Below are 24,358 nucleotides of genomic sequence, written 5' to 3' on the forward strand. Positions count from 1 at the left end.
ACCTTTGTTGGCAAAGTAATGTCTCTGCTTTCTAATATGCTGTCTAGGTTGGTCATAACTTTCCTTCCAAGGAGTAAGTGTCTTTTAATTTCATGGCTGCAATCACCATCTGCAGTGATTTTGGAGCCCAAAAAAATAAAGTCAGCCACTGTTTCCACTGTTTCCCCATCTATTTCCCATGAAGTGATGGAATTGGATGCCATGATCTTTGTTTTCTGAATGTTGAACTTTAAGCCAACTTTTTCACTCTCCTCTTTCACTTTCATCAAGAGGCTCTTTAGTTCTTCACTTTCTGCCATAAGGGTGGTATCATCTGCATATCTGAGGTTATTGATATTTCTCCCGGCAATCTTGATTCCAGCTTGTGCTTCCTCCAGCCCAACGTTTCTCATGATGTACTCTGCATATAAGTTAAATAAGCAGGGTGACAATATACAGCCTTGATGTACTCCTTTTCCTATACGGAACCAGTCTCTTGTTCCATGTCCAGTTCTAACTGTTGCTTCCTGACCAGCATACAGATTTCTCAAGAGGCAGGTCAGGTGGTCTGGTGTTCCCATCTCTTTCAGAATTTTCCACAGTTTATTGTGATCCACACAAAGTCTTTGGCATAGTCAATAAAGCAGAAATAGATGTTTTTCTGGAACTCTTTTGCTTTTTTGATGATCCAATGGATGTTGGCAATTTGATCTCTTGTTCCTCTGCCTTTTCTAAATCCAGCTTGAACATCTGGAAGTTCATGGTTCATGCACTGTTGAAGCCTGGTTTGGAGAATTTTGAGTTTTACCTTGCTAGTGTGTGAGATGAGTGCAATTGTGCAGTAGTTTGAACATTCTTTAGCACTGCCTTTCTTTGGGATTGGAATGAAAACTGACCTTTTCCAGTCCTGTGGCCACTGCTAAGTTTTCCAAATTTGTTGACATATTGAGTGCAGCACTTTCACAGCATCATCTTTTAGGATTTGAAATAGCTCAACTGGAATTCCATCACCTCCACTAGCTTTGTTCATAGTGATGCTTCCTAAGGCCCACTTGACTTCAAATCCAGGATATCTGGCTCTAGGTGAGTGATCACACCATCATGATTATCTGGGTCATGAAGATCTTTTTTGTATAGTTCTTCTGTGTATTCTTGCCACCTCTTCTTAATATCCTCTGCTTCTGTTAGGTCCATACTCTTTCTGTCCTTTATTGAGCCCATCTTTCATGAAATGTTCCTTTGGTATCTCTAATTTTCTTGAAGAGATCTCTAGTCTTTCCCATTCTATTGTTTTCCTCTACTTCTTTGCATTGATCACTGAGGAAGGCTTTCTTATCTCTTCTTGCTATTCTTTGGAACTCTGCATTCAAATGGGTCTATCTTTCCTTTTCTCCTTTGCTTTTGGCTTCTCTTCTTTTCACAGCTATTTGTAAGGCTTCCTCAGACAGCCATTTTGCTTTTTTGCATTTCTTTTTCTTGGGGATGGTCTTGATCCCTGTCTCCTGTACAATGTCACGAACCTCTGTCCATAGTTCATCAGGCACTCTATCTATCAGATCTAGTCCCTTAAATCTATTTCTCACGTCCACTGTATAATTGTTAGGGATTCGATTTAGGTCATATCTGAATGGTCTAGTGGTTCTCCCTACTTTCTTCAATTTAAGTCTGAATTTGGCAATAAAGAATTCATGATCTGAGCCACAGTAAGCTCTCCTGGTCTTGTTTTTGCTGACTGTATAGAGCTTCTCCATCATTGGCTGCAAAGAATATAATCAATCTGATTTTGGTGTTGACCATCTGGTGATGTCCATGTGTAGAGTCTTCTCTTGTGTTGTTGGAAGAGGGTGTTTGCTATGACCAGTGCATTCTCTTGGCAAAACTCTATTAGCCTTTGCCCTGCTTCATTCTGTACTCCAAGGCCAAATTTGCCCGCTACTCCAGGTATTTCTTGACTTCTTACTTTTGCATTCCAGTCCCCTATAATGAAAAGGACATCTGGCTGTGGCAACCAAAAATTCCAATGTCCTCTGCTGGGGGACAGGGTAGAGGGACAAAATCACCTCAGATTGAGAAGCATTGTTGAATAGGAACAGCACTGTAAACATCACGGCCTCCTCACCCCTCTTCTCAACTCTCAACTGCACCATCACCAGTGGGATTAATGGCTCTCAGGTGGGGGGGGGGGTCTAGCTTCACCCTCTATCTGCCCACTGTCTCATATACCCACTGCCGTCTGTCTTCCACAGGTAACAGGCATCTCAGACAACGTGTCCAACAGCCAACTCCTGATTCTTGGCCCTGCCCTTCTCCCATCTTGCTCTTGCTTACATGTATTCATTTACCTTACAGGACATTGCACAGCTACTGCATTCGTTTCATATGGTGGCTGTAACAAATGATCACAGACTTGTGAGGCTTCAAACAGAAGCATGTTCTCTTACAGCTCTGGAGGCCAGAAGTCCCAAATCAAGGTCTAAGTAGAATCGTGCTCTCTCCAAAGGCTCTAGAAGAGAATCCTTCCTAGCCTCTTCCAGCTTCTGGTAGCCCCAGGGCTTCCTTGACTTGTGGCTACATGGCTCTAGCCTCTGCCTCCATCTTCACCTGGCCTTCTTTCCCCTCTCTGTCTCTCCTCTGTGTGTCTCTTATATGGACATTTGTCATTGGATTTAAGGCCCACCCACATAATCCATGTGATCTCATGTCAAGACTCTTAAATGACATCTACAAAGACCCTTTTTACAAATAAAGTCACACTCACAGGTTCTTGGGGTTAGGACATGGACATGTCTTTTTAGGGGCCATCATTCAACCCAGCACACCTACTATGCACCAGGGAGATTATAGGCACTGGAGATATAGTGGAGAACGAAGTCCTTGATTTCATGGAAATTATACTAGACTGCCTTGGACTGCAAGGAGATCCAACCAGTCCATCCTAAAGGAGATCAATCCTGGGTATTCATTGGAAGGACTGATGTTGAAGCTGAAACTCCAATACTTTGGCCACCTGATGCAAAGAGCTGACTCGTTTGAAAAGACCCTGATGCTGGGAAAGACTGAGGGCAGGAGAAGAAGGGGACGACAGAGGATGAGATGGTTGGATGGCATCACTGACTCAATGGACATGGGTTTGGGTAGACCCCGGGAGTTGGTGATGGACAGGGAGGCCTGGCGTGCTGCAGTTCATGGGGTCGCAAAGAGTCGGATGTGACTGAGCGACTGAACTAAACTGATACTAGACTGTAGGGAGATGGAAAATAAATAGATAACTATAGAACATATAATGTCAGCATATAGTATGTAATGCCAGGATATAATTAATTATAATAGTACTAGGAAGAAAAATATAGCAGGGTAAGAAGAAAAGAAGATGGGAAATGACTGGGGCTGCTAGTTTTGATAGCATGCTTGGGGAAGGCCTCTCGGGAGAGGTAACACTCAAGTGGAGAAGTGAAACATGGGAGCCAGGAATGGGGAGGGCTGCGGAAGGTGCTAGAGGCAGAGGGAGCATCAAATGCCAAGGCCTTTAGAAAGGCCCCTCGTTGGCACGTTTGAGAAAAAACAAGGAGTCAGGCCAGCTCTTGCACTGAGAGTGACCAGAGGAGTGGCAGGAAATGATTTGGGAGCATTAGCAGGAACCAGAGCATGTAGGGAATTGTGGGCCATGGAAAGGACTTTGGATTGTTATTTTTTTTTAATATGTATTTATTTATCTATTTGGCTGTTCCAGGTCTTAGTTGAGAATGCAGGATCTTTTAGTTGCGTGGCATGCAAGCTCTTTTGCTTTTATATTAAGTGAGATGGGAAACTATAGACCGAGGCTGGAGCTCGGGGGTGACATGGCCTGATGTGCATTTTGAGAAGATCGGTGTGGCTGTTCTGTGGAGAATGAAGGGCCAGCAGCAGGGCCAGCTAAGAAGGTACAGGTGGTGATTCCAGCCAGTGGGAAAGGGAGGGCTGGTGTCCCCATCCATCCAGCTGCTCAGTCCCCAAACCTGGGACTCATTTCGGATTACTCTCTTTGCCTATCGCCCACATCTACTCCACTGAAGTCTGTTGGTTTCATATTTAAAACACATACGCAGTCTGAGCATGTCTCACCACCTTCACCACAACCCTCCTTGTCCAAGCCACTGTCATCTCTTGCCTGGCCCATGATCACGGCCTCCCAAATGGCCCCCCTGCTACAACCCTTGCCTCACACGGCAGCCAAACAATCTCTGAAAAGCATAAATCAGAACCTATCACCCACCTGGCTTAAGACCCTTAATGGCTTTCCAGTACATTTAAAATCCAAACACTGTACCATGTATATGTACATCATGTGGCTCCGACCCATTTCACCGACCCCACTTCCTGCCATTCTCACCATGACTTTCCACAGTCCAGTCACTCTGGTCTTGTTTTTGTTCCTTGAATCTTTTTAGTTTGTTCCTGGCTCGGGACCTTTGCGCTAGCTCTTCCCCCTGATAGTGATCTAGATGTTCTTAGCTGTTACCACTTCCTCTAAGAAACCTCCCTGATGACCCTGATGAAAGCAGGACCCTGACAGTCACTCTGTGTTCTTTAGTTTCCTTCAGAGCACTTACTCTCTAAAATTATGCTATATCGGGTACTTGTTTGGTTTATTCTGTCCTTTTCTGGTTCCTTATTTAATGTTTGTCTCTTTCTATTAAAAGGTAAGCTTCTTGAGGCAGAGTTTATGCCTGCCTTGTTCACTGCTGTATTGCCAGCCCCAAGCACAGTGCCTGGCACACAATACTCCCTCAGTGAACATTTGTTGAGTGAATAGACATCTTTTATGGTGCACAGCTAGATGGGAGCTTAAGGACCATCTAGTGCCTGGGGTTCAGAATCATCCAGAGGGCTTTTTTTAATCCACATTGCCAAGGCCCATTCCAGACCCAGTAAGTCAAAATCTCCCAGGGCAGGGTCAAGAAGTCCACATTTTGAACAAGTTTACTTATGTGACAAACACTGTATCACCCTCACTTCTACTGTTCTCAGTACTTTATAAACATTGGCTCATTTAATCCTCATAATAATAATTTTAATAGTCCCATTTTACTAGTGAGTATGCTGAGGTACAGGGAAGTTTAGTAATTTGCCTGAAGTCACCCAGGTAGGAGGTAGTAGAGTCAGAATTCAAACCCAGGCAGTCCATACTTGTGTTTTTTTCTTCCAGTTTTATTGAGATCTAACTAGCATATAGCACTGCATAAGTTTAAGGTGTATAGCAGAATGATGTGATTTAATATATGTCATGAAATGATGACTCCAATAAGTTTATTCAACATCCATCACCTCAAGTAGATACAAAAATAAGGAAATAGAAAAAAATGTTTTTCCCTTATGATGAGAACTCTTAGGATTTACTCTCTCTTTTCTTAAGAGCTTTGACTTATTTATTTTTTTGGTCATGCTGTTTGGCATGTCAGATGTTAATTCCCCAACCAGGGGTCGAACCTGTGCGCCTGCAGTGGAAGCACAGTCTTAACTGCTGGACCACCAGAGAAGTCCCTGGATTAACTCTCTTAGTGACTTTCGTATAGAACACACAGCCATGTTAATTATATTGATCTTGTTGTACATTTCAAGCAGTTCATACTCTTAACCACTATTTTATGCTGCACAGTAGGTCCTGTGATGAATCTATTCTGTTTGGGACCCATGGATGAATTTTCTCTGAGGAGGACAGTGAAGCCCAGACAAGAGAAGGGACCTCTTGAAAGCCAGTCAGATGTAAAACACATTCTCTGTCTTCCCATCTAGTGAGTGCTCCATTCTCTTCAGTCATTCTGTCTTCTGTGAGGAGCAGGGCCTGGGATCACATTGCCCACATAAAAACCCAGTCACAAGGGGTTATCTAGAAATGTTTGTGCTATCAGTGCTGGCTATCAGGGAATGCAGAAACACTCCCTGGCATTGGGTTCTCTAACCATTTCTCTGGAAATACAAGTTTAGAGGCATAGGCCCTTTCCTCTCAGAAGGACAGTGGCATAGAAGCATGGGTCTGTGGGGTGAGTGCTAGTTGAGGATAGTATGCAGGAACAGCCCCCAGCAAGTCTGTGCAGGGAACAGCATGTGCACTAGAGCTTATCTGCTCCAGTCACACAAAGTGCACCAGGCCAAGGCAGCCTCCACTCCCCCGCCCACCGCAACCCCCACAGAAGGAACCATGAGATGGCTCAGCCAGATGACATGCATCAATTACTCTCCAAGGAGGCCCTGGGCCGAACAGGCTTTTCAATTTCCAGATGCTTTTTAATTAAAATAAAGGCCACTCTGTAACCTGGCTTTGAATGGACAAAGTTTCCTTAGTAGAATAAGTATACAAGTTCACCCTTTTGCCATTACTTTTCATTGAGCAACTGAAACGTTTGTAGCCAATAAATTACGACTTGAGTCACACAGCAGCAAGGGGCATGGAAGGGTTAAGTGACTTATGGAAGGTCACTCTGCTGAAGAAAGCCTCCTTTGTTCCCGAGTCCCCCTTTGCTCCTGCTCCGCTAGTGTGCATTCTACCTTTGGGGGAGATGGAAAGAGACTAGGCTGCCTCACTCAGAGCAACAGAGGGTTGAGCAATGATGTGGTGACCTTGTCCATCTGGGAATTGAGGCTCTCCAACTCCACCCTGAAAGGAATCTTGTGAGCTCAGATTTTCTGTACTGGATGTCCACACTGAGTTCCAACTGTGCCTCATCCTTTGGGGACAGAGGCAGCAGGAGGGGAAAAGCTACTTTTATTTCTAACCAGGTCACAGTAGAGGAAAGGTTTGGGGAGGCTTATGGAGAGGCTAGCAAACCACACCAACTTTTATGTGGGACTTGCCTTTTCTCAAATTCCATCATAGTAAAAGAGGAAAGAGCCAGATGGCAACTGTGGGCTCTGCTAAGATGTGATAGCTCACTTTTTCTTCTGGATTATAAACCAGTTCAGCATTAACAGAGCTCAGGGACAGTGGCTATCTTTGGTCCCAGAGCAAGGCCTGCTGATCCTAGATTGCAGAGTTGGATGTGATCTCAAGTAATGACCAATTCAACTCCCCTACCTCGAACGACTTGACGTTATTGTTCGCTATGTATTATGAATCAGGCAACTGAGATCTAAGAGGTTGCATGATTTATCCAAAGACTCTCTGCTAAGAATTGAAGACAGTAAACAGTAGGTGTTTCCTTGATCCTGTTTTTCCTTACCAAACACCCCCACCAACTCCTATGCCATGGATCTTTTTCTGGGAGCAGAGCTTTTCCCAAGTTCTCTTTTCCCCATCTGCTGAAAGATTGGGTCTAGTCTGTATTGTTAACTATAGAGAGAGGGAAAGGAAAGAATGAGAAGCCAATGAGGGAACCACTTTCAACTTTTCCTTGAATGACCCCATAACTTTCTTCCGTGACCTGGAAGTCCCACAGCATTTTGTGGGGTCTATCTTGGGCCATGTGTATATGAAACCAGTATAGCTGGTAGGAAAGTGAAGAAGCCAGTTAACCTCTGTTTGCGAGGGTGTTGATGTTTGTTTTTTACAACTCCAAATTACACATTTCAGCACACCAGACAAATTTAGGGTTCAGGGTACGTGCAATTGAGGTTGTGGGAAGAATGCTGTAGGAACCAAGTTTGTTTTGTCTTGGGTCCTTTCTCACTTTGGCCTTCCTTTGCTGAATGTTTGAGCTTCCCTTGTTTGGATCTGTTGAAGACACAGGAACTTCACTGCCTTCTACCCTCCTATTTCTTTCCTGATTGCCCTTTGGGATAGAGGCTCTCTTGATTTTGCAAAGACTGAAGGTATCTGCATGACTTCCCAAGAGACTTCAAGGCATGAGGCCGAGAACATGAGTTTTAGGATTTAGAGCTTAGAATATTTTTTCACATGTCACCCTGAAGCTAGAATCATGGGGAAGATTCATGATAACAGGTCCTTGTGAACAACCTTGGTGTCACCCCATATCATTAAACTTGTGAAATATCACCAAAAGGCTGTATCCTAAATGGCTCCAAAGTGGGCTGTTGGGCCGAGATTTTGGTGTCGAAGGCAAGCGTATTGCATTTCACCCCCGTGGGGATTGTTGTAATCATATCTAACAGATGTGTATCTTCAAAAAAAAGCAAAGGATGGTAGCCTTTAGGAATACCCATCTGTTGAACATTTTCCCTTTCATCTCCAGAATAGATAGAGACTGTGTGAACAGAGCTGCCCAGCCCTGCACTAGATTACAGGCACATCTTTTCTCATTAACAGAAGAGTAAAGACAAATGAGGAACATTTGGGGATCAGCCAACAGTACCTAAGTCACATTGTTCGAAGTTCTTTGGGCCCTCATTCTGGAATTAAGTTATGTAAGGGAACAAGGCAAGCCCCCTTCCTCCCTCTACAGATGGAGATCAAAAGGCAGTATCAGCCTAACCATCCACAAATCTCTCCAGTGTTTGACACTCACTATCAATAAGCACCATCTCCCTGCTAGCCAGGTAGTAATCTGGAACAGCCTCTTTCAGTCAGGCGGCTTGGGGACCAGGATGGGCTCTGCATCCTATACCACTCCTCATTCAGAATCATTCGGTGCAGTAAATCTCCCTGTTTATAGAATTTCATTTTTAGGACTATGATAAGGTTTTCACATGATAGGGTTTCTAGGCTGAAAGGAAATGGCCATGGAATAATGGGCCATTCCCTTTCTCACATCCTGTCAAATCCATTCAACTTTTTTTTTTTTTTTATCTTTCCCCTTCCTTCCTTCCTTCTTTCCTTCTTCTTTCTTTCCTTTTTCATTTCTTTTTTTTTTTAAAAACAAACCTGCAGATGCTCACCCAGTGTAATTTCAGCAAGTTCACAAGCCTGGGATGTTTCTCTCCCTCTCACCTTTCCCCTGTCAGCACTGACTGGATTCTCATTTCAGCTTAAACATACACAGAGGGGGAAAATCCATCTTCTCATGACTTACACAGGGAGTTTGAGCCTCCCCACAGCCCCTAACAAGTCGCGAGTTTGCCTTTAATAGTATGGTCAAAGGAGCCTCTAAAATGACAAGATTTATAGGCATGCCTTGCAGCACATTCAATAAAGAGGAAAAACTCACCAGATCCAGTCTCTGAAATCCCGAGCCTGACCTCTCTCTTCACCCACCAGCCGGTCACCTATTAAAAGGCCTCGTTAGTGCAACAGAGTCTGCACAGTAAGTAATCACTCCATCATTGTTTACTTGTATGTTGTGAACTGGGGTTTCTTCCAATGAAGCTCCCCTTTGGGGTAGCACTCATGACTTCTAAAAGAGTTTCTTGCTCTGTTTCATCAGAATCATGAGTTTTTATTAAGGTTAACATTGAAAGATATTTTCTTCAGAGAGAGCATGGGGATGTGCCTCCAAGCAAACTGGTTAGATTAACAGCACCAACATTCTCAGTCACTGAGGAAGATAACCGAGGACTGCCTGATTTTAGTACAGCTACACTGCAAGATACTCCCTAGACACCATTTAACATCAGAGTAGAAGGGAGGTCTTGGTGGCAGTATAAATTGGTGCAGCCACTATGGAAAATAGTATGAAGGCTCCTCAAAAAAATTATACCATGTGATCAAACAGTTCCACTTCTGGGTATTTATCTGAAAAAAAAAAACTAATTAAAAAAGATATATGCCCCTGCATGTTCATTATGGCATTATTTACAATAGCCAAGACACGGAAACAATCTTAAGTGTTCATCCATGGATGAATGGATAAAGAAGATGTGGTTCATATACACCATGAAATATCACTCAGTCGTAAAAAGGGATATCATTTTTTCAGCATGGATGGACCTTGAAGGTATTATGCTAAGTGAAATTAATCAGAGAAAGACAAATATGGGTGCTCTCTCTCTTCTTTTAAAAAAGACTTTATTTATCTTTTTTATTTTTGGGTTTTTTTCATTTTTTGACTGTGGTGGGTCTTCATTGCTGCCTGATGGCTCTTTCTAGTTGTGGCGAGTGGAGGCTACTCTTCAGCGGGGTTCTCCGGCTTCGCATTGTGATTGTCGTGGAGCACGGTCTCTAGGCACACGGGCTTCAGTAGTTGCAGTGCATGAACTCAATAGCTGCAGCTCACGGGCTCTAGAGTGAGGGGGTCAGTAGTTGTGGCACACGGGCTTAGTTGCATCACAGCATGTGGGATCCTCCCAGACTAGGGACTGAACCTGTGACCCTTACACTGCATGGCAGATTCTTAACCATTGGACCACCAGGGAAGTCCATGATGATCTTTCCTATATGTGGAAACTAAAGGGAAAAAAAAGGCTCATATATAGAGAAGAGATTGATATTTGCCAGAGCCAGGGTGGGAGTCAGGGGGTAGGACTAAATGGGAAAAGGAGGTCAAAAGGTACAAACTTCCAGTCATAAAATAAGTAAGTCCTGGGGGCATAATATGTAGTAATGACGACTATAGTTAACAATACTGCACTGCATGTTTGAAAGTTGCTAAGAAAGTAAATCGTAAAAGTTCTCATCACAAGAAAAAAATCATAACTGTGTAGTGGTGGATGCTAACTGGACTTACTGTGGTGATCACTTCACAATATATACAAATATCAAATCATTGTGTTGCACACAGCCCTTCTCCAGGGGATCTTCCCAACCCAGGGATGGAACCTATGTCCCTTATGGCTCCTGCATTGGCAGCACTGCAACCCACTCCAGTATTCTTGCTTGGAGAATAGCATGGACAGAGGAGCCTGGTGGGCTGCAGTCCATGGGGTCGCGAAGAGTTGGACACGACTGAAGTGACTTAGCACGCATGCATATTGTACACCTGAAACTAATACAATGTTAAATGTCAAGTGAGAAGACTCTTGAGAGTCCCTTGGACTGCAAGGAGATCCAACCAGTCCATTCTGAGGGAGATCAGCCCTGGGATTTCTTTGGAAGGAATGATGCTGACGCTGAAACTCCAGTACTTTGGCCACCTCATGTGAAGAGTTGACTCATTGGAAAAGACTCTGATGCTGGGAGGGATTGGGGGCAGGAGGAGAAGGGGACGACAGAGGATGAGATGGCTGGATGGCATCACTGACTCGATGGACGTGAGTCTGAGTGAACTCCTGGAGTTGGTGATGGACAGGGAGGCCTGGCGTGCTGCGATTCATGGGGTCGCAAAGAGTCAGACACGACTGAGCGACTGATCTGATCTGATCTGAGACTCTTAGGAATACAACCTTAAGCCACCTTTTCTTTTTGCTTTACTGGCCACATTGCACATTGACTTACAGTGGACTGATTGTCACTAGAAACCCATAAGCCTGCTCCCCCTCCCTTTCAAAAAAGTCATATTATATCATTAAGCCAGTTTTCTCCTATCCTATATTTGTGAACTTGTTTTGGGAGGACCCAGTTATGGGACTCTTCATTGATTTCTGTTAAATTTTGTTTTCCTAAAATATCCTGTCATTCCTGTCTATTGAGCCAGTTTGGGATTCAGCAGGATAGGAAGTCCTTTGCAAAATTTACTCAGGGACCTGAACATGACACCGGTGTATCACAGGGAGAAACTGGTTCTTAGCCAGAAGTTGGAGGTTTGACAAAAACCAATACCAATGTGTTGTAGGAGTTTCACCCCATGGGGTTAAAAATGTTTGTAAACCCAGACACAAAGCAATCATATTCTGCTTTGACTCCATAAAATAGTGCACTAAACTCCAAAAGATAGCCTGGATCACAGTCTCCTCAGAGAAGTCCCCAACTGCTTATTGTGTGGTTGATACCGGATTGGGTCTGTGAACTCAAAATCCATCAATGCCTTTGTTTGGTGACAATGGGGAAGGGTGAGTTTCAGATGCCAAATCTTTAAGGCAATGGGACATTCTCAGAGAAAGTTCCTGTGAATGCTAGCTCTTAGTATGAGCTGCATGAGCGAGGGCATTACCTTGTGTCTCTTGCATGATGTTCTTTGGGTCAACAGAAAGACTAGCCAAGGACCCTGAGTTCTGTGGCAGCCAGTAGAGCAGGTTCTCTGGGTGGTGTGCTCGCTTGGATAGGTACATGCTTAGAGACTGGGATCCAGGAGCTTGCAAACCCCATTTAGTCAAACACCCCAAACCTCCACCACACTCACCCACCCCCAGCTCCACATTCTTGAGGTTTTCATTCCCCAGACCTGAGTGAAAGACTGGCAGCCTGACTGCTAATTATTCCTGGAAGTGGCATGCTACGAGGTCTACAAACATTTTCTGCAAACATTGGCCCACAAGAGGCGAGCTGTTGAGTTCTGGAAGCCAGGAGGCTGGAGGTGGGAGGGAGCCTGGGAGGCATTCCTCAAGCATGAGGCAGTAGGGTCCCTCTGCCTGCTGGATCTCTGCTATAAGGTCAGTGGGAAACAGATGCATTGAGGACAGTCCCCAAGGTGGGATGGGACCACCCAGGGGCGTGGGGCTTTTCAGACTTGTTTTTCAGGTGAATGGATGAGGCTGGCTGGGAGCTCTTATGTAGCTGGACTGTTGATGCCTTTCTGTTGTCAAAAAAAGTTTCATCTACCACCCAGCCAAGCTCTGCTTGCACACATGTTTTCCAGAGACAGAGACAAGAATGTGTTTCGGGGGGGAGGGGCGGGGGGAGACTGGAGTGACAGTTACATTAGCCGTATGCAGGGCCATCCTCATCACCTCGGCATTTCCTGGAGATGGTTACAGCCTCCTGTGAACCCCAGCCAAGGTTCTTTCGAGATCCAGGGCAAGTCCCCTGGCCAAGAGCAGGCTGGCCTGGCTCAGAGGGAGGAAAAGGAGACTTCAGGGAGAGCAGTCAGGCTTCTAAAGCTCTCTGCCATTGGCGCCCACCCCAGCAGCCTCTTCAGCCTGCACTAACACTGCTCTGGTCACACCAGGCTGTACCCTAGCACCCTGCTCGTGCCAAGCAGTTTCCAGCTCTATGCCACCCCTCACACTCTTCCCTCTGTCCACCATGTTCTCTCCCCACTGCTTTGCTGGCCTAACTCCCACTCAGCTTTCCAGACTCACTTCCGGGGTCACCTTCCTTGGAAAGCTTTCCCTGATTCCCTTTGTGCTTCCACAGAATGCTGTGCTTTCTCTAATCCCAGGACTTCTCACACTGGATAATGACACTAGCTCACTCTTGTCTTAGATTAAGCAAGTCACTGTTTTACAGCTTTCCTGTGTGTTAACCTTTAATCTTCACAACTCTATAGTGTTATTGGTGTCCTCACTTGATTGATGAGGAAATTGGGAAACCAAAAAGTTAAGGAAGGCGCCCAGTGTCACACAGGGAGGGAGTGGTGAGGCCACAATTTGAACGCAAGCTGTCTGGCTCTGGAATCTGCCTCCCTGGAAACTGGGGACATATGAGTTAAGTCATATGAGGACATATGAGTCAAATCATATATGAATTCTCAAGAGTAGACCCTTCAGGGATTTTTGGATGAACTTAATTGAACCACATCTCACCATTAAGCCTATAGAGAAGATCCAGAAAAGGTGGGAAGGGGCAGAAGAAGAGACAGGCCCTCATGGCATGTTTCTCACCTGCCTCTGTGCACAGATTTCCAAGCCTAGCAGATCCCTCCTCCCAGCCCAGAGCACAAAGGCCAGAACCAGGCCCTAGGCTCCAGCTTGGGAGGTAGTTTCTGGGAGGCCATTTCCCAACACCAGATCCATTTCCACTGGGCCTACCTGCCTCACTGCCACGAGCATAATCACGACTTCTCATTTGGTTTCGGTTAAAGACAACAATGTACTTGTTTACTGGGAGGGTGGGTAGAGTGGGAGAGGGCTTTGCTTGGAGGATTCACACTTAGCCTAGCCTAGCCTGCTCCAATCCCAGGGAGATTTGGAGCAGCCAGGAGGAAATCTTTTCAAGTTCTAGAACTTTCTGTCATCAGCCTCAAAGCCTTTGTGTAAAAGCTTCACCTATGTGGAATTCCTACAGACAAGTACAACCTGACCTTTATGACTGGATTTAGACCTACCACCAGTCCTTTCCAGGACTATCAGAGGCCCTTTTGAGAAAATAAACAGATATCTCTGTAAAAAAAACATTTTTTTTTAAGTAGAACATGACACCCAGGATCCAGAGCACTGGGTTATGAATCTGGGCAGAGTGGCTATGGCTGTGGATGCTGGAGTAAGACAGCCTGGACTGGCATCTTGGCTCTACCGCCTGATAGCTGTATGGCCCTATGTGCCTCATCTATAAAATGGGCACAATAACGACACCCACCCACCTCACCACCTCACAGGGTTAATGCCAGCATTAAATCACTTAACTGAAAACAGCTCCTGGCAGGTAACAAGAATTCAAAGATGGTAAACCGTTTTTGTTGTTGTTTTTTTTTTCATTCATTAAATGAAAGTTTATTGAGTGTTTTTTATACAACATCCTGCTTGGTTTTGTGGATATGAAAAAACAGAACCAGGTCTTTCTCTTCAGAGACCTAACAATCTAATGGACAAAAAAGACTTAAAAACTAATAGTCATTATTTATAGATATCATACTAGTTAGTCTTACCCAGAGATACATAACAAAAACACATAGGCATTCTGTTCATACTTAGTCAAACAAGTGGAACCAAGATGTCATAAAGTTTTAGCTAAGCAAAAATTCATAGGTTTTCTAAAATATATTTTTTAAATTAATTTATTTTAATTGGAGGCTAATTACCTTACAATATTGTATTGGTTTTGCCATACATTGACATGAATTAGCCATGGGTATACATGTGTTCCCCATCCTGAACCCCCCTCCCACCTTCCTCCCCATCCCATCCCTCTAGGTCATCCCAATGCACTGGGCCTGAGCGCCCTGTCTCATGCATCGAAGCTGGACTGGTGATCTATTTCACAAACAGTAATATACATATTTCAATGCTATTCTCTCAAATCATCCCACCCTCGCCTTCTCCCACAGAGTCCAAAAGTCGGTTCTTTACATCTGTGTCTCTTTTGCTGTCTCGCATATAGGGTCATCATTACCATCTTTCTAAATTCCATATATATGCATTAGTATACTGTATTGGTGTTTTTCTTTCTGACTTACTTCACTCTGTATAATAGGCTCCAGTTTCATCCACCTCATTAGAACTGATTCAAATGCATTCTTTTTAATAGCTGAGTAATATTCCATTGTGTATATGTACCACAGCTTTCTTATCCATTCATGTGCTGATGGACATCTAGGTTGCTTCTATGTCCTGGCTATTGTAAACAGTGCTGCAATGATCATTGGGGTACACGTGTCTCTTTCCATTCTGGTTTCCTCAGTGTGTATGCCCAGCTGTGGGATTGCTGGGTCGTATGGCAGTTCTATTTCCAGTTTTTTTAGGAAATTGCCACACTGTTCTCCATAGTGGCTGTACTAGCTTGCATTCCCACCAAAAGTGTAAAAGGGTTCCCTTTTCTCTACACCCTCTCCAGCATTTATTGTTTGTAGACTTTTTGATAGCAGTCATTCTGACCAGCGTGAGATGGTACCTCATTGTGGTTTTGATTTGCATTTCTCTGATAATGAATGATGTTGAGCATCTTTTCATGTGTTTGTTAGCCAAAAGATGGTAAATTGTTATTATCAGTCTTTGGTTCTTATGCCAGTTAGCTCACGGCCTTGGAGAAATCATTAGTTTTTTTAGTTTCCTCAACTGTAAAAGAAGGATTTACCTAGGGCCCCTTCCAGGTCTCACGTTCTATAACAAAGTGTTTTTTATACCTTAGTTTATATCTTCTTTTTCTTGAGATGCAATTTACACTCAGTTAGGTGTCCAAACCTCATGGTACAGCTCCGTGAATTGTTACATACATATGTACCTGTGCATGCTTCTGATACACCACTCAGATTAAGTTCTGGAAGAATTCCAGCAAATCACAGGCTTCCTTCTGTTTCTCCCAGCCAACACTCTCCTCCAAAGGTAACCAGTATTCTGATCTTCATCACCATAGATTAGTTCTGTCATTTCTTATTGTTTCTGTTGTTCAGTTGCTCAGTCATGTCCAACTCTTTGTGACCCCATGGATTGCAGCATGCCAGGCTTCCCCGTCCTTCACCATCTCCCAGATCTTCCTCAAACTTATGTCCATCGAGTCAGTGATACCATCCAACCATCTCATCCTCGGTCATCCCCTTCTCCTCCTGCCTTCAATCTTTCCCAGCATCAGGGTCTTTTCTAATGAGTCAGCTCTCTGCATCAGATGGCCAAAGTATTGGAGCTTCAGCTTCAGCATCAGTCCTTCCAAAGAATATTCAGGGTTTATTTCCTTTAGGATTGACTGGTTTGATCTCCTTGCAATCCAAGAGACTCTCAAGAGCCTTCTCCAACACCACAGTTCAAAAGCATCAGTTCTTCAGTGCTGAGCCTTCTTTATGGTCCAACTCTCACATCCATACATGACTACTGGAAAAACCATAGCTTTGACTAGATGGACCTTTGTCGGCAAAGTGATGGAACCATAGAATCGTGCTTGGTGTCTGATTTCTTTTACTCCATATTTCTGAGATGCATCTGTATTATTATATGTACCAGTAGGGTTTTTTTTAGGTGCTGAGCAGTATTCCATTGTATGGATATATCACAATTTATCCTTCATCCAGTTGATGGATGTTTGAGTTGTTTCTAGTTTGAGGTTATTATGAATAGGGATAGTGTATCCATTCCTGTATGTGTCTTTTGGTGAACATACTTATGTGTTTCTACTGGGCGTATACACAGAAGGGGCTTCCCCAATGGCTCAGCGGTGAAGTATCCACCGGCAATGCAGGAGATGCAGGAGATTCAGGTTCCATCCCTGGGTTGGGAAGATCCCCTAGAGAAGGAAATGGCACCCGACTCCAGTATTCTTGCCTGGAGAATCCCACGGACAGAGGAGCCTGGTGGGTTATGGTCCATGGGGTTGCACAGAGTGAGACATGACTGAGCATGAGCATGACGTACAGGAGGGGAATCGATGGGCCATAGGGCATACACCTATTTAGCTTTAGTAGGTATTGCCAAATCATTACAAAAGTGGTTTTACTAATATACAGATCCATCGTTAATGTACAAGAGTTCCATTAGCTATAAATCCTTGCCAACACTAAGTATTGTCAGTCATTTTATCTTACCCATTTTGATGTGTGTGTTCCTAACTATAGCTTTATCTATGTTGCTGATAGATGGTAACGCATGAATATCACTACAGTTTGGCTTTGACCAGCCAGATGTGGATCTTCAAGAAGAAAACCATCTCTAGCATAGCCTCTGAAGTAGGCACTCCATTCAGGGTAAAAAAATATCCAAGGGACATTTTGGCCCTCTGACAGTGGCTGCTTCAGAAGAAAGGCTGCTCTGTGCTAACATCATTTAGAAAAATGTTGCTTGGGAGCAAAAGACAAAGGCAGCTCCAACCTTAATTCCTAATTTTGGCTGTTTGTGCAAGCCCAGGAATTTAGAACTGAATAAAACTGACCACCCATCCAGGACATCTCAGAGGAATCCAAGGGTATGAGTGCCAGGTGATTAGGGATCCACAGCATTTTTTATTAGCAGCTTTATGGAGCTATAATTCACCTGGCATAGTACATTCACAGAGCTATGCAACCATCACCACTATTCTAGAATATTGTCATCACTCCAAAAAGAAACTCTGTCGCCCTTAGCAGTCACTCTGGTTCTTTCCTCCCTTTCAGCTCCTGGCAACTCCTAATCTACTTGGTGTCTCTATGGATTTATAAGTTCTGGACATCTCATATAAATGGAATCATACAATATGTGGTCCTTTGTAACTGGCTTCTTTCACTTAAGATAATGTTTTTAAGGCTCATCATGTCTTAGACTGTGTCAATATTTCATTTCTTTTTATAAGCAGAATTAAATTCCATTGTATCACTATATCACATCCGAGATGGACATTTGAGTTTCCTCTCTGGGGTATGTACAAATTTTTGTGTGCACATATGTTTTCAATTCTCTTGGGTATATACCTGGGAGTAGAACCCCTGGGTCATAGGGCAACTAACTCCATGTTTAACTTTTTGAGGAACTGCCAAACTAATTTTTTTCAAAGTGACATCAGGATGTTATAATCCTACCAGCAATGTCTGACTGAGGGTTCCTATTTCTCCATATCCTCACACTCATTTTATCTTTTATTATAGCTATTCTGGTGGGTATGAAATGGTATCTCATTGTGGTTTTGATTTGCTTTTCCCTAATAACTAGTGATGTTGAGCATCTTTTCATGTGCTTATTGGCCATTTGTGTATCTTCTTTGGAGGCCTGTCTATTTAGATCCTTTGATCGTTTTTGAGTTATTTGTGTTTTTATGATGGAGTTGTAAGTGTTCTGTATATATTCTACAGACCCTTTTATCAGATATATAATTCACAAAAATTTTCTCCCATTCTGTGGGTGGTCTCTTCAGTTACTCGATTGTGTCCTTTGAAGCTCAAAAGCTCTTAATTTTGATGTAGTGCCATTTATCTGTTTCTTTTCCTTTAGTTGTTTGAGCTTTTTCTTTTAGTTGCTTGAGTGTCATAGCTAAGAAACCATTGCTTAATCCAGGGTCAGAAAGATTTACACCTATGTTTGTTTCTAAGAGTTTTATAGTTTTAGCTCTTCTATTTAGACCTTTGATCCATTTTGATTTAATTTTTGTATATGGTATAAGGTAAGAGTCCAACTCCATTCTTTTGCATGTGGATATCCACTTGTCACAGCAGCATTTATTTAAAAGACTATTCTTTCCCCCATTGAATGGTCTTGGCACCCTTGTTGAAAGTAAATTAACCATAAATGTGAGAGTTTGTTTCTGGTCCACAGCATTTTTAACTGACAGCAAAGAATGGTCAGATATGGAGGACTCACAATAGTTCCAATGTTTCAGCCTAGCACACCCAGAGGCCTCTTACCCCTCCACTCTGCAGAGAGAGGGCACAACCCAGGGAAACAGTCACTGAAATTAGGTCTAATGACTCAACCTGGAAGCAAATCACGTTGGAAAGTTACACGAGTTTCCAGAGCCAACCTTCCTTTCTCCAGAAAGTTACACTTCAAGGTAGACCCCGTTTCTCTTTCTGTATATGCTGTCCTGAGTTTAAGAGAAGTCTTCCCTTCTGACTGAGGCCCTTTCCACATTAGCTGGGCACTTCATCTAATGTTAACCCTTTCAAAGACTGCCCACTCTGAGTTTAAGCTGTGGTTAGAGCCCATAGTTTCAGAAAGCAGAGGGGCTTGGCTTCATTTTTCTTCCTCAAAGGAAAATGCTCTTGCCCCATTGCCTCATAGGCAGCCTCACACTCCGGGCAGCACTGCAGCAAGTGGCAGTGGGTTTATTCTGGAAGTGAACTTCCACTGCTGAGTACAGAAAGGGAACCTGAACTCCACCTAGCTTTGGCCCTGCCGAGCACCTGATGACCCTGGCTCATGTTTTGAAGAGATTCTTTACCTCTTGACCAGAAGAGTTCCTTGGCTGTGGGGAAGCAGTGTGCAAGAGTGGAAAGGAGCACAGATCTTGGCTCCAGAAAACCTGGGTGTGGAGCTTCACAGGTGGCTCAGTGGTAAAGAATTGTCTGCCAGTGCAGGAGATCTGGGTTCGATCTCTGGGTCAGGAAGATCCCCTGGAGAAGAAAATGGAAACCCACTCCAGTATTCTTGCCTGGAAAATTCCATTCACAGAGGAGCCTGAAGGGCGACAGTCTATGGGGCATCAAAGAGTCAGACAGGACTTAGCAACTAAACAACAACAACCTGGGTGTGAATCCGATTCTGAATGTATTTGCCATGGTAGACATGGAGGCACATTGCTCAGAACCCCTGTGGAGAGACCCCACTGCCCAACTGTGAGGAGTGCAGTCAGCTAACAGCTGGAGGCTGTTAGCTCCTTCAAGGTCTGCCTCAGCTTTGGAGCCAAGGTCATGCTGTTCCTGGGGTGGTCCCCAGCCAATGACTGATCCAGGACGTGATCCAAGGCCCTTTCCACCACGTAAAGGCCCCCCCTAGAGGGCAGTCTTTGCTCTGAAGCTCCCCTTTGAGTGCGTAGACTTTGACAGGCCGACACCGTGGGCTAATAGGCCCCTTGCCCAATCCTGCCTCCGTCTCTCTGAAGTTCAATACTGAAGGCATGAAGGAGCTTTCTGGAAAGTTAGAAATGTTTTCTTCCTTGATTTAGATTTTAATAGCATGGGTACTCACACTCCCACTTTAAGTTCAGTGGAATTTATATGCTTAACTCTATATGTTATGCCTCAATTTTTAATTAGCATATGTACATGTTAAGTTTTTAATTTATAAAATGCAGAGAAGTAGAAAGAAAAAAATCACCTCTGGCCCCACCCTCAAAGATAACCACTGGAGACACTTGAGATACCGCATTACACCCTCTGCCTCTCTCATCACTCTGCCTCTGTATGTTGCCACTTTGGCTCTTAGAGAAAAGGAAGTTTAACCATAATTTCCACTTTCCTGGGACGTGGAAAGACTGGGAAGATTGTTTCCAGGCTCACTTTCTAGCCCCCCTTTCACTTCTTCCCTCAGATAGAACCTGAAGGTAAATAATGCCAAAATTTCAGTATCCTAACCTGCACATCACCCCTCACTGAAGCTGGGAGCCTCTGGGCCTCTGGATCTCTTTCTGGAACAGCACAGATCAGGGGCCCACATTCAATGGGTCTTTTGCCTTCACAGGAGTTGAAATGCTAACTCAGGCCCTACAGGATTAGCTTGATGGGAATGGACCTGATTTTGTCCAAGGCTGAAATGGTTCTAGTTCAGAGCAGCCAAGCTTTTTGCCTTTTTGTGTGTGTGTGTGAATTGTGGGAGGAAGGCATTTTCCAGTTTGCTTAGATGAACACAAACTGTCAAAGTGACCCTGTAGGGAACATCTCAAGGTAGATTATAATCCAAACTAGGCAGCTGGAACACAATGTCTTTTTCCTTAGACATGCATGCATGCTAAGTCATTCCAGTCATGTCTGACTCTTTGTGGCCCCATGGACTGTAGCCTGCCCAGGCTCCTCTGTTCATGGAATTCTCTAGGCAAGAATACTGGAGTGGGTTTCCATTTCCTTCTCCAGGGTATCTTCCCGACCCAGGGATCAAACCCGCATCTCTTATGTTTCCTGCATTGGCAGGTGGGTTCTTTACCACTAACACCACCTGGGAAGCCCTTTTCTTAGACAACCAGCTCTCAAAATGAGGTCCCAGACCTGCAGTGTCAGCATCACCATCACCTGGGAACTCGTTATAAATGCGAATTTGAGGGGCCCACTATAGACCTGGTAATTCAGAACCTTTTAGGGTAGGATAGCAAACACAGTCATCTGTGTTTCAGTAAGCCCTCCAGGTGGTCCTGATGCACACTCAAGTTTACGAACCTCTGTTCTAGAGGTTTTTAAATTCCACTGCCAGAGAAAGCAAAAATGTACTCACGCATCCTCTGTTCACACTCATAATCTGTGCGCTGTGTCCTTAGCATGACTTAGGGGCACGTGCCAGGTCTGTATAACTTCAAAGTTTCTTGTTCTTTATATCCTGAACCCATGGAAATGCATTCCTTTTGTCTTTGTTAGTTGACCAAAGATGAAATATAGCCCAATGTTCCCCCAACAAAAAGATTTATTAATTTGTACTAATGAGTGTTTAGAGAAAAACATACAAACCAATGTCCTTGTTGAGTGCTCCTTCTCAAAGGCAAAATGTGGATGTTATCTGTAAAATCAACAAATTTGTCACCAAAGTGAAATGTTGTCTTTTCCTGAGGATTTTCCCAGGCATCTCAAGGACTAGACAGCCTCCTCCCTCCCCATGCTCAGATGCACAGGGTTAAAGCTTACAGCTATAACTCACATGCTTTAAGAGAGCTCACATATAAGTTTGTTTTCAGGTTAGTAGCTTTGCTCAAACATAACTGAAGAAAGGAGACCACAAACCTATCCAAAGCCAAAGAATCCCCACAGACCTGTGCCTCCTTAAGATACAACCTGTGCAATGGTCTCTTGGATAAGAATACCAAAGACACAGGCAACAAAAGCAAAAAATAGACAAGTGGGACTACATCAAACTAAAAATCTTCTGTACAACAAAGGAAACAATCAACAGAGTGGAAAAAGCAACCTACAAAATGGAAGAAAATACTTGCAAATCATTTATTTGATCGGGGATAATATCTAAAATGTATAAGGAACTTCCATAGCTCAACAGAAAAAAAAAAAAAGAAAACAAAACCAGATAACCCAGATAAAATGGGCCAGATAAATGCCCAGATAAAAATGGGCAAAAGACCTGAGTAGACATTTTTCCAAAGAAAACATACAGATTGCCAACAGGCACATGAAAAGACATTCGACGGTGCTAATCATCAGGGAAATGCAAATCAAAACCACAACCAGATATCACCTCACACCTGTCAAGATGTCCACTATCAAAAAATCAAAAGATGACAAGTGTTGGCAGGAGTGTGGAGAAATTAGAACCTTTGTACATTGTTCAAATGTAAATTGGTTTAGTCACTATGGAAAACAGTATGGAAGTTCCTCAGAAAAATTAAAACTAGAACTACAGTATGATCCAGCAAACACACTTCTGGGTATGCATTCAAAAGAATTGAAATTTAAAAAAAGAATTGAAATCAGGATTTCAAAGAGATATTTGCACTCCCATTTTCATTGCAGCATCATTCACAATAGCCAACACGTGGAAATACCCTAAATATCTACTGACAGATGAATACATATCAAAAATGTGGTATATACATACAATGGAATATTTTTCAGCCTTAAAAAAGAAGGAAATCCTGCCATTTCTAACAGGAACGAACCTGGAGGACACTATGCTAAGTGAAATAATCCAGACACAGAAGTACAACTACTGTATGATTCCACTTATGTGAGATATCTAAAATAGTCAAACTCAAAGAAGCAGAGAATAGAATGCTGGTTGCTGGGGGCTGGTGGGAGGGGGAAATGAGGAGTTGCTAATCAGTAGGCATAAAGTTTCAGTTGTGCAAGATGAATAAGTTCTGGAGATCAACTGTACAGTATCATGCCTATGGTTAACAATACTGGATTATACACCTAAAACTTTGTTAGAAGAATAGATCTTGTGTTAAATGCTCTTATTTCAATTTTAAAAATTAACTAAATATGTTAACTATAAAATAGAACAGAGACCTGAAAAAAAAACCACAGAGGTTTGACCAGTGGTATGCTGTTAAATGTTTAATAACCTTCTCTCCAAGGGAAAAAAATACCCTATATATTTTGATTATAAATGTATAGCACACAATTTATAAATAATAATAAAATATATACATTCCTTATTATAGATTTCATATAGCCAGAGAACTCCCATAGAATGCTTTAGTCAATGTTTTCCTAACTCTTGTGTCCATAACCAACCTAAGGTGGCAATTAACAATTAAATGTGGTTCCAACAGGATTATTGGTTGATGTGTTGATTTACATTAATAAGACAAAACTGAAACATCAGAATGTATGTTGAAATTTCCTAGTTTAGATAAGTGACATATATGACTTCTTCACTAAATCAGATAATAGTTTTTGAATACTGGAAGAATACTTCCTCAATTTTTCATGCTATATGAAATATAACAGTTACAGAGATGATGCACTTTTAAAGTTAATCTGCACTATTAACATTTCTCCATCACTTTCTTAAGTCTAGACTGAGGGTTGTCAGAAAATTTCAGTAAAGAGCCAGATACTAAATATTTTAGGTTTTGTGGCTACATAGGGTCTCTGTTGCAGATTCTTTTTCATTTTCTTACAACCCTTGAAAATGTAAAAACCATTATTGGCTTGTGAGCTGTATAGAAACAAGCTGTGGGTGGAGGTTCACTGACCCCTGGTCAAGACAATCAACAGAACAATAGATTAAGCAGTGATTTGTAGCAGTTGCTAATTTCCATGATGTACATACTACTATGACTGATTTCAAACTACCAGTTTGACTTGACTAAATGTGGAGTTACAAAGAGATGAGCAGATAAGAAATAATATATAGTATTTTTACTCCACAGATACAAAGGACACAAATAACCTCAAGAGCATGAATAATAGTGAAGCATAGGAAAATAATTAGGAAGTGATGAGTTTTGAGTATTTATTACCTTTGTTTTTAATCTAATTTATTTAATGGTAAGTTTGTATAATTTAATTTTTAATGATGATTATATTTAACAACCAGCTCTCAACATTTCTGAAAATTCAATAATTGACTCTCGGGAGCCACTATGAGCAACCACTGTGACCAAACCAAATTTCAACCTGTTTGTTTTGGTTTTACTGGATAAAGAGAGAATCTTCACTCAATTTGGTCCGTTATTCCCTGTAACAAAAGAATTTACTACAGAGTTTCTTTGAAGCTGGCAGTTTCCTTGGCTCCTCTAAAATAGGAAATGATTTTAGATGTTATTTTT

The sequence above is a fragment of the Bos grunniens genome, chromosome X, assembly GCF_055505025.1.
Source record: "Bos grunniens cultivar Pamir isolate PY7600 chromosome X, Bosgru_T2T1.0, whole genome shotgun sequence".
Classification (NCBI taxonomy): Eukaryota; Metazoa; Chordata; class Mammalia; order Artiodactyla; family Bovidae; genus Bos; species Bos grunniens.